This window comes from Bos mutus, chromosome 3 (assembly GCF_027580195.1).
Source record: "Bos mutus isolate GX-2022 chromosome 3, NWIPB_WYAK_1.1, whole genome shotgun sequence".
NCBI lineage: Eukaryota > Metazoa > Chordata > Mammalia > Artiodactyla > Bovidae > Bos > Bos mutus.
The window spans coordinates 116,821,743-116,832,163 of NC_091619.1; the positions used below are offsets into that span (position 1 = coordinate 116,821,743).

At 43.2% G+C, this 10,421-nt stretch overlaps 1 non-coding gene across 1 annotated transcript; it reads left to right on the forward strand.

Annotated features, from left to right (window-relative positions):
* Positions 1-4,480: 4,480 nt before the first annotated feature.
* Positions 4,481-5,432, forward strand: LOC102287971 (olfactory receptor 9S13). Its single transcript, XR_011463160.1, has one exon. It is a non-coding gene; the product is annotated as an olfactory receptor 9S13 (transcript).
* Positions 5,433-10,421: the final 4,989 nt, after the last annotated feature.

Sequence of the window (10,421 nt, forward strand, 5' to 3'; positions counted from 1 at the left end):
TTTTGTATACCCAAAATAGGAGTGTTGCATGGACTGTTACAGGGAATTAATAGCCCCTGCCCTTTAAATTCTCAGTGATGGGTTTTAACCCTTCCTTAAACTTTCAGTGGGTACTGCTTTTGATGTGGAATAGGTGAGGGCCTTTGAGCTTGAAAAAGACAGGAACAGCATTTTGTGCTCGACACACAGTTTTTCCATCAGCCCACACTTTAGGATTTACATTTTGTTCAATTAATAGGAGACAAGGAGCAGGCTTCATATTTATGTAAACAGAGGCCTGGACCTTGCTCAGTGTATCCCTCCCCAGAAAGGGTGAGGGAGACTCCAGCACGAATGGAAACTCAGGAGAAAATAGTACAGAGTCCAAGTTGCAGCTTAAAGGATGACTGAAATAATAACATTTGGCTTGTCCAGATAGTCCCATTACAGTAGTGGATTGGAAGGAAAGCAGGCCAGGGGCTTCAGTGAGGACAGAGAAATTTGCCCCAGTGTCCAAAAAGAAAATTGACTGATTGGCCCTCCACAGTTATTAATACCCAGGGTTCCTCAAGGGTTATTAGGATGGGGGGTTGTGTGGGGACCCTGGGCACCTTCAGTCCTGATTGTCCGGAGAGTCTGACCCCTGGGGCCTATGCCTCAGAGGGCAGTTTCTCCTCCAGCGTGGTCCTTTGCAGACCAGACATGGAGCCAGGGGCAGCTTAGATGCCTGAGGGCAATCCCACTTGAGATGCCCCTCCTCTCCACAGTGATAATAAGTCCACACTTTTTCACCTGGGTCCTTCTGGGCATTTTTCTCTTCAGGTTGATTCATAGCAGTTCTCACAGCCATGACTACAGCCTGGGTCTTTTCTTTGGTTCTTGTCTGTTGTCGTTTATCCTCATTTCTCTACTGTAATATACTGTCTGAGCCAGCTGCAACCGTTTTTCTAAAGACTGATTTGGTCTGAACGCCTGTTTGTGTAACTTACAGCAGATTTCTGGAACCAACTGAGTGAGAAACCTATCTTTTAAGATCATTCCTCCTCTGCATTTTCAGGATCAATGTCAGTAAACTTGCAGAGAGCCTCCCATAATTATCTAGGAATTTGCCAGGAGTTTCCTTCTCATCCTGCTCTATGTCAGCCAACTTAGCATAAAGTCTTAGTGTGTATTCGCTTGAGTCCCTCAAGAATATGTCTGGCAAAGTGATTCTGATCCCAGTTAGCCATGTTATAGTTCCAGTCTGGCTCTGTCGTGGGAACTGCTTGGCTCCCAGTAGGGAGGAGGGCTATTTCATGTTCCCTCTTTCCCCTTATCTCACGTTAAGCCATTCATCTCCAAAAGTAGTAGCTTCCCTCAGAACTCGAGCTCTCAAGTCAGGAGTCAGCATCTGTCCCAAGACATGTATTATATCTCTCTAAGGAAGCTCGTAAAGTAAAGGTTAGTCCCATAAAGACTTCTATGTGCTTTTTGGATCCTCCAATAGTCATGACCACAATTGGAACTGTGCTAATTTCTACCTAGACTGAGGCAACCCCTCCTGGAAGTGTGTCCTGATTCTCAGCCTGTTCATTGGGAACCCCAGATGCAGGGGCAAAGTAAGAGGACTGGGGGGAACTGAAAGTTTCAAACCGAAATCTGCACCCTTGGGACCCAAGTCTTGAATATCTCACAGAGAGATAGAGAGCCGCACATATGGTACTTGTACCCATTTTCTCTTCTTTTCTACAGAACTGGTCTAGTTGTAAAACAGTATCATAATTGAGAGACCCTTTAACCGGCCAGTGTTCCCTGTCTTCCAAAGGATACTGTGCCCATTCAATATCACAGAAGAAGATCAGGTGTGTCTTTTTAAACTGTAGGGATCAAACTTGTCCCAGCTTTTTTTTTTTTTTTTTAAATACATTTTAAAGGAGTGGTTTTGGAACTGCTAGCTCCCATCTGTAAGAGAGAAAAAAGCGGCATCCACAGCCATGGCTTCTTTCCATCGGAGGCATCCCTCCCTGCTCTAAATGGGGGTGTAGACAGACTTTCAAGTGAAGCTTTTTTCCCTGGTCAGACGTAGTCTGTCCCTTACCCACACAGGCGCCTTACTCATCCCTCCGGTTCTTCCACTGAGGAGGGGTGGAGCCGCACCAGGGGTAGACCTGATGGCATCCCAGATTGATTTCTAGCTCCTTACCACCGAGATCTTTGTTTGACTTCGCCTTTTCTCTGCTGCCACCCAGAATGTAACAGAGTAGCTGTCCCGGAATGTTGCCCAAGCTAGGACTGCTGTGGGAAGCATCCGCGTTCCATGTGCCATTCACATTCCTGAATACAACCCTGACTGCAGTAGAAGCGGTGAGTCACGAAGGGACGAACAACGATCAAGACGTCCCTTCTGAGCGTCACCACGCTAGTGTTCGTGATAGGAAAAGAGGTGGTGGAGGGTCGGCCAGTGAGGAAAACGTGAATTTTGTCCTCAAGCTTCTAGGACCAATCCTTCCAGTTCATTCCCCTGGTCCACTAACAGCACTAGCAAAGGAAGGAGCCCATTGCACTTCCAATCTGACCAGATCCTGCAATTCCTGATCTGTGTCCTCAAAAACCTCATGGTCACCAGCAGCGCTTCTATCCACATAGGGTGGAGGCACAGCCATGACAAAGACTCACGTTTAGGACTCTGGCCCCTGAGGTAGACAGCCAAGGGAGTGACCTCTAGCCTGAGAGATATTCCTGGAGCTAGAGTTCTGCCTAGTTCCCGAACATGCTGCTGGAGCCAGAGTTCCCTCTTGCTCCATATATGCTCCTAGTAACTTTCTGACAAGGCTAAGCACTCCCATAGAGGGGGTCTAAGTAAAAGTACACAATAACAGCATAGATCATAAGTCCCTTGAAAGTTTATGGTCTGACAGATTATGTTAGTAGGTTTAATTTCCCACGCAATTACGAAATGGTCAAAGAGACCAGGAAAAGGTGACCGAGAAAGAAAAGTTTGGTCCACATGCTTTGCCCATTTCTGGTCATCCCTCGCAGGGATGTTTGGTGTCTCTTGGCATTGACAGGTCAATATAAACCCCCAACAATGTTCCCCTTTCTGGGGCTTCCATCAGTCATTACACAGCCTGTGAAACCACAGAGCAGGGCTCATCACTTGCTTCACACAGGGCGTGTCATTCATTCACAAAAGCACACAGAAGAGTTAGTAAAGTAAAACAGAAAATGTGCATACTGAGAAAGCAGAGAGTCTAGATAGAGCTCTGAGAGTTCTTATGTTGTCCTGAAGATCCTGGACGAGCCCCCAAAATGATAGCTTACAATGAACAATGTTGGATTCATGATTCTGAAGAAGAAGATTTAGCTTTGGGACCAGGGACAAGCCTTGATCACTAAAGAGCTTTTGCGTAGCAGAGTTTTATTAAAGTAAGAAAAGGGCCAGAGAAAGGTTCTGACATGGACATCAGAAGGGGATGGAGAGTGCCCCCTCACTAGTCTAAGCAAGGGAGGTATATACTTTTATATTGGTTTTACAATAAATCAAAGAATGTCTCAAGGTTGTAAGGATCTTACTAGACCCACTCCCATAATTTACATTTTTAAGATAACAAGGATCAGCCAGAAGGTTTTCAGGAAGGAGAAACTATCCTCAAGATTCTCAAGCAGGATACACTGTTGTTATATAACCTTTACTAAGGAATGTAGGAAAAAAGCATTTGTCCTTTTCCTCCTCCTTGAGAATTCCAGACCCCTATCTCCTCTTTGAGAGCCCCAGACCCCTCTCTCCTCCACAGGGACCCCAGACTTCTTATCAACCTGCTTAGGAATTGACTTTCTCACCATCTCATACCAAACACTGGGCGTCCTCCACAGAGTGAGGGCTCCAATCATACTCTGTTGTTCTGTTCAGTCACCAAGTCATGTCCAACTCCTTGCGACTCCATGGACTGCAGCATGCCAGGTGTCCTTGTCCTCCACTGTCTCCTGGGGTTTGCTCAAACTCATGTCCATTGAGTCGATGATGCCATCCAACCATCTCATCCTCTGTTGCCCCCTTCTCCTCCTGCCTTCAACCTTTCCCAGCCTCAGGGTCTTTTCCAATGACTTGGTTCTTTGCATCAGGTGGCCAAAGTATTGGAGCTTCAGCATCAGTCCTTCCAATGAATATTGAGGGTTGATTTCCTTTAGGATTGACTGGTTTGATCTCCTTGCAGCCCAAGGGACTCTCAGGTGTCTTCTGCAGCACCACAATTCAAAAGTATCAATTCTTTGGTACCTGGCCTTATTTATGGTCCAGGCATACTTAGAAATTGGTGAATTAGAGGAAATTTTTATGTTTCAGGTCAGTTGGAGCTCATCTAGAAGAAGGGTGAGTATCTAGTTGTCTGTTAGTCAGGAGGCAGTGGGTCACTGAGAGGATCCTGTTCTCCAAAAGAATACAACCTTGTGACCTTGACCTGCTTCTTCTCATTGCTTCCCACCTGCTTTCTGCTGTCTGCTGCTTCTTGCCTTGCTGAGAGCCATGTCACCCTATGGGAATGGAAACCTCTCAGTGATGCCTCTGCAGGAGTTTGTGCTGGATGGGTTTGGGGGTGGCCCGCAGACCCAGGCCCTGCTGTTTACTCTGTTCCTTGTTCTGTACTTGGTGGATGTCCTGGGGAACCTCACCATGATCGTGGTCATCACGCTGGATGACCGTCTGCACTCCCCAATGTACTTCTTCCTCAAGAACCTCTCCTTCCTGGACTTGTGCTACTCATCTGTCATCTACCCCAAGGCCCTGTTTGACTTAATGTTGTCGACCAAGGTCATCACCTTTGCAGGATGTGCCACCCAGTTCTTCTTCTTCTCCACCATGATCACCACTGAAGGATTCCTCTTGGCCATGATGGCCTATGACCGTTTCGTGGCCATCTGCAACCCTCTGCGCTACCCCATCTCCATGCGCCCCTCAGTCTGTGCCCTCCTGATGCTGGGCTGCTACTGTGGGGGCTCCTTCAACTCCATCCTGCAGACCAGCTTCACATTCAGCCTCCCGTTCTGCAGCTCCAACCACATCGACCACTTCTTCTGTGATGTGCCGCCTCTGCTCAAGCTTGCCTGTGCTGACACTACCATCAATGAGCTGGTCATGTTTGGCATTCTGTGGCCTCATAATTGTGGGCACCATACTTGTGGTCCTGGTCTCCTATGGCTACATCACAGTGACCATCCTGAGGATGCGCTCAGGAGGAGGGAGACACAAGCTCTTCTCCACCTGTGGCTCCCACATGACAGCCGTGTCCCTCCTTTATGGGACTATCTTTGTCATGTATGCCCAGCCGGGAGCTGTGCAGTCCATGGAGCAGGGCAAGGTGGTCTCTGTCTTCTACACCCTGGTCATCCCGATGCTCAACCCCCTCATCTACAGTCTGAGAAACAAGGACGTGAAGGATGCCCTGTGGAGACTGAGCCAGAAGCACACAGCCACGTGAAGGAGGGTGACTGGAGAGACTGGTTTTCCTAAGGGCAGGTTAACAGGGCTTCAGAGGAGGCATTGGGTTTAGTTTGAGGAGTTAATTCCTCATTCATTTAATTTATTGTTTCATCCTATATTTTATTTAATCCTTCTTGGAAGCATATCCTGGACAAAAAAATACTGCAAGTGTGAGATGCAAAATGAATAAGGCATTTACTTGCCAACAGAAAATTAATATCCTTAAAGGGTAAGACTCCAATCTCAAAGTCTGGGTAACAGAGTGGGCAGAGTGGTGAGCAGAGAGTCTCTGAAATAGCATATGTGTCAGAATTCAACATCCTTCACTGAAGACATGATACTACACAAACTCTGATGCCTCCTCCTTCACTTCACTTCACTGAATCCATGTAAATATGTGCTCTGCATTCTCCCCTCGGCCACCTAGAAGGAGGGCATTGGTAGGCTCAGCCTTGCCCCTTCTTTAGTGATAACATGGGTGTCAATTACAGGGAGTTAGGAAGACCATGCTTACCCTCAGTCCTGCAGCGGGCAGTTCCTCCCCTCCCCCTTCTGTTCACTGATGCTACCACCCAACAAGACAGCAGGGAACACCTCTGCTCCTGCTTTAGATGCTCCTAGTGCTCCCTGTCCTGGGTTTCTCCCCTTAGGAGCCCCAGAGATGCCCTAAATCCACAGTTCTACTGATCCTTCACAACCCAGCCTGACAGGTGACAGTGTCCTGGCTAGTTAAGACCACAGAATGTGATGCTTTGTTAGCACAGGTATCTCTGAATAAGGAGGAAGGTCCTGGTATCTATTGCAGAGGCAGGTGAGGAGAGGGAAGGTGCACTTTCTTGGCAGAGAGCACAGCTCCTTGCTCTCTCCCAGGGCAGCCTGGACCCTCAGTCCTGACTTGCCTGTTCAGAGCTCCATCTTCATTGCTTCCTGGGCTCAACACACAGCCTGGACTCAGAGCCCAATGGCCTCCTTGTCATCTTCTCCTAGAGTCATCCACTCCCATGGTCACTACCAGAAGGTGGTCCCCTGGACATGGTATGGTCTGCACCCTGTATGGTCAGTGGGGATGTGCCCTGCCTCTGATCACAGCTCTCCATCTCCCTGCTCTCCTGCTCAGGAGAACTGTGGGTGAGGGGCTAGAACACCCAAGTCATCAGACTGTTGATCACCATTACTGAAGGGGTAGATAATCCAAGGTCTCTTCTGGATTCTTGATCCCATTGTCTCATCTTTGGGCTCCAAAATTAATTCTGAGTCTTCCATAGATTACTGTATTCCTCTCACATAATGCCTTCACTCTGAGGAGTGCCTACAATTTTCCATTCCCAAATGACATGCCTCCTTATCATCTCATGCTATTATATAATTCTATTCTCCTACTCTCTCTTTCTTCATCTCTTTTATTCTCCTCACTCTCTTCCTCTTTTTTCCTTTCTTTCTAATCTTTCTTCCTTCCTCTCTTTCTCTCTCATCTATTTTATTTTTGTCACTCCATGGAATACTTCATTTCAATTTGCAAATGAAAGAAAAAGCACAATATATTGTATGTGACTCTAGATTTCTCATCATTATGTCCATTTAATGGTACAAACAGAAAGGAATCTGTGGATCTTAGAAGATCCTTAATTATAAATTTGACTAAACCAGGAAAGCTTGTCTGATATTAGATTGAGTAGAAATTCTCAAACACTGTTAAAGAGAATTATTTTTAAAACCCTGCAGGTTGGCTTTACCCTGGTTGATCTTTACACTGAAGATCACTGTAAGGTGTCAGAAGTGGTTTATTTGGCTTTTTATCCTGTTAATGCTTTGCAAGCTGCTGGTACACAGTAGGTTCTTAGTTCACACCTAACCTACCGCCTGATTTCAATTTGAGTTCAGTGTTAATTAGTCATTGAACCCCAAAATATGCATGATGCAGCTCTAGTTTTTTTATTGTCCTTAAGTGGAAAATAAACACATTACACTTCAAGACCATACTGTAGTTTTGACGTTGATTCTATACTAACTTTTATAAGTTTCTACCTTTTTATAATCCAAAAAAATAGCATTTTTTGTTGTAACTAGTTTTGAGCGTGCAGTTCAGTAGTGTTTAGCATATTCACCTTGGTGTAAATCAGATCTCTGAACTTGTTGTATATCAGATCTCCGATCTTGCAATCCTGAAACTCCATGCCCCTAAACAATAACTCCCTGTTTCCCCATTATCCACCACCATTGGCAGCCACCATTCTACTTTCTGTCCTAACGAATGTGACTTCTTCAGATACTCCAGAAAAGTACAACCTACAGCATTCGTCTTTTGGGGGTTTGGTTATTTCACTTGGCATAGTGTCCTCAAGATTTAGCCATTTTGAAGCATCTGACTGTATTTCCATCCTTTTTAAGGCTGAAGAGTATCCCATCACATGTGTATATTTTGTTTCCGTCTTCATCCACCAAGGAACACTTGGGTTACCTCCACTTTTAGACCATGCGGAAGAGTGTTGCTATGTAAATGGGCATGCAAATATCTCTTAGACAGACTACCTCTTTTCTTTCTTTTCTTTTTTTTTAGTATCTATTTAGATGTTTTATTGCATCATATAATAATTCTTTTTCAATTTTGGGAAGAACCCTATATTACTCTTTATAGTAGATGCACCATTTTTCTTCCCATCAACAGTGCAAAATCATTGCAATTTCTCCACATAATAGCCAACACATGTTCTTTTCTCTTTCATGTCAGCCATTTAATGATTGTAAAGTATTATATCTTTATTGTTTTTATTTCACTAATGATTAGTGATTTGAGCATTTTCTTATATGTTTGTTGGCAATTTGTAGATCATCTCTAGAGAAATGCCTTCAAGTAATATGAAAATTTTAAATATGGTTATTGGCTTAACTGTAGTAATTTTTATGTATTCCAAATATTATCCTCTTATTGGACATCTGCAAACATTTCCCCCACCCCACAGCTTGCCTTTCCACACTGTTATTAATATTTAAGTCTTTAACAAACACGTTTTTAAGTTTGACATCATCCCACATGTCAATTTCACTTTTGTTTCATATCCTGTTGGTGTCATATCCAAGAAACCATGCCTAAACCTAAGACTATTAGCTTCTCTCTTATGTTTTTTCCATGGATTTAAGAGACTCGGCTCATCCATTTAGGTTTTCATTCCATTTTAAGGTGGTTTTTGTTCATGATGCAAAGTAAAGGGGCCAGCTTTATACTGGTGTACATACACAGCTAGTTTTCCGATGACATTTATTGAAGAGGCTGTGTTTTCTCCATGGGACATTTGTTGGAGGTCATTTGACTAAAACCATGAAGGTTCACTTCTGAGCTCTCTATCCTGCCCCATTGTTCAACCAGTCTCTCTTTGTGCCAATACCATACTGTTTTGATTACTGTAGCTTTTATGTTAAGAAATAAAGAAGTCTGAGACCCCAAATTTCTTTTCAAGTTGGTTTTGGTCATATAGCCTCCTGAGACTCTATATGAATTTAAAATGTTTTCATTTTCTAGAAAAAATAACATTGTGATTTTGATAAAGGTTGCATTGAATCTCAGAACACATCAGGTAATATTGTCATCTTCCAACTCATGCACTTGGGATATCTTTCATTTATGTTGAATACCTTTAATTTCTTTCAGCTATGATTTCTAGTTTTACATCCCTAAGTCTTTTATCCCCTTGGCTAAGTTTAGTCCTTAGTATTTTATTCTTTTTGATATTTTTGTAAATGGATTGGTTTTATTAATTCCTTTTTATGTAGTTCATTAATAGTGCATATTAGTGCTTCTCATTTTAATGTATTGATTTTATATATTGACACTTTGCTAAATTTTGTATTTCTAACAGATTTTTCATGGATATTTAGGGTTTTGTATACATAATATCATGTCATCTGTAAATATAGATATTTTTAAATTCTTTATCAACTTGGACCTCTTTTATATCTTTTTCATGCCTACCTGCTCTAGTCAGGACCTCCAGTACTATGTTAAATAGAGGTGGCAAGAGACATTCTTATTTTGTTCCTAATCTTAGAAGAAAAGCTTTTACTAGTGAGTATGATGTTAGCTGTGGGAAAGTTCCTTGATGTGAAAGTGGAGAGTGAAAAAGTTTCATTTAGTTGAACTTTTTTTTTCATTTTCTATTTGTTTTTTAATATACAATTAAAAGGATTTAATCCTTAAAACATTCACCTGCATTAGTTGAGCTGATCTTGGGATTTTCCCCCATCATCCTCTTAATATACTGTATGGATTACAGTCTTTGATTCCAAAAACATCACTGTGGTGTTGGAGAAGACTCTTTTTGGACTGCAAGTATTTATTCTGAATGAGATCAGTTCAGTTCAGTTCAGTCACTCAGTCTTTGGCCACCTCATTTGTAGAGTTGACTCATTTGAAAAGACCCTGATGCAATCGGATTGGTGGCAGGAGGAGAAGGGGATGACAGAGGATGCCAGGCCTCACTGTCCATCACCAACTCCTGGAGTCCACTGAAGACTCACATCCATCGGGATTCAGTGATGCCATCCAGCCAACATCACAGTTCAAAAGCATCATATTTCTAAATTCTTTATCAGCTTTTTTATGTATTTTTCATGCTGCTGCTGCTGCTAGTCAGGACCTCCAGTACTATGTTAAATAGAGGTGGCAAGAGACATTCTTATTTTGTTCCTAATCTTAGAAGAAAAGCTTTTACTAGTGAGTATGATGTTAGCTGTGGAAGTTCCTATGTGGATTTCATTTAGTTGAACTTTTTCTTTCATTTTCTATTTGTTTTTTAATATACAATGGGATTTTCTCAGGCAAGAGTACTGATCTTGGAATTTTCCCCCATCATCCTCTTAATGTACTGAGTTACAGTCTTTGATTTGAAAGTGAAATTGGAAAGTACATCAGTTCAGTTCAGTTCAGTCACTCAGTCGTGCCCAACTCTTGAATCGCAGCATGCCAGGCCTGCAGCCTCACCAAGGATCCTCT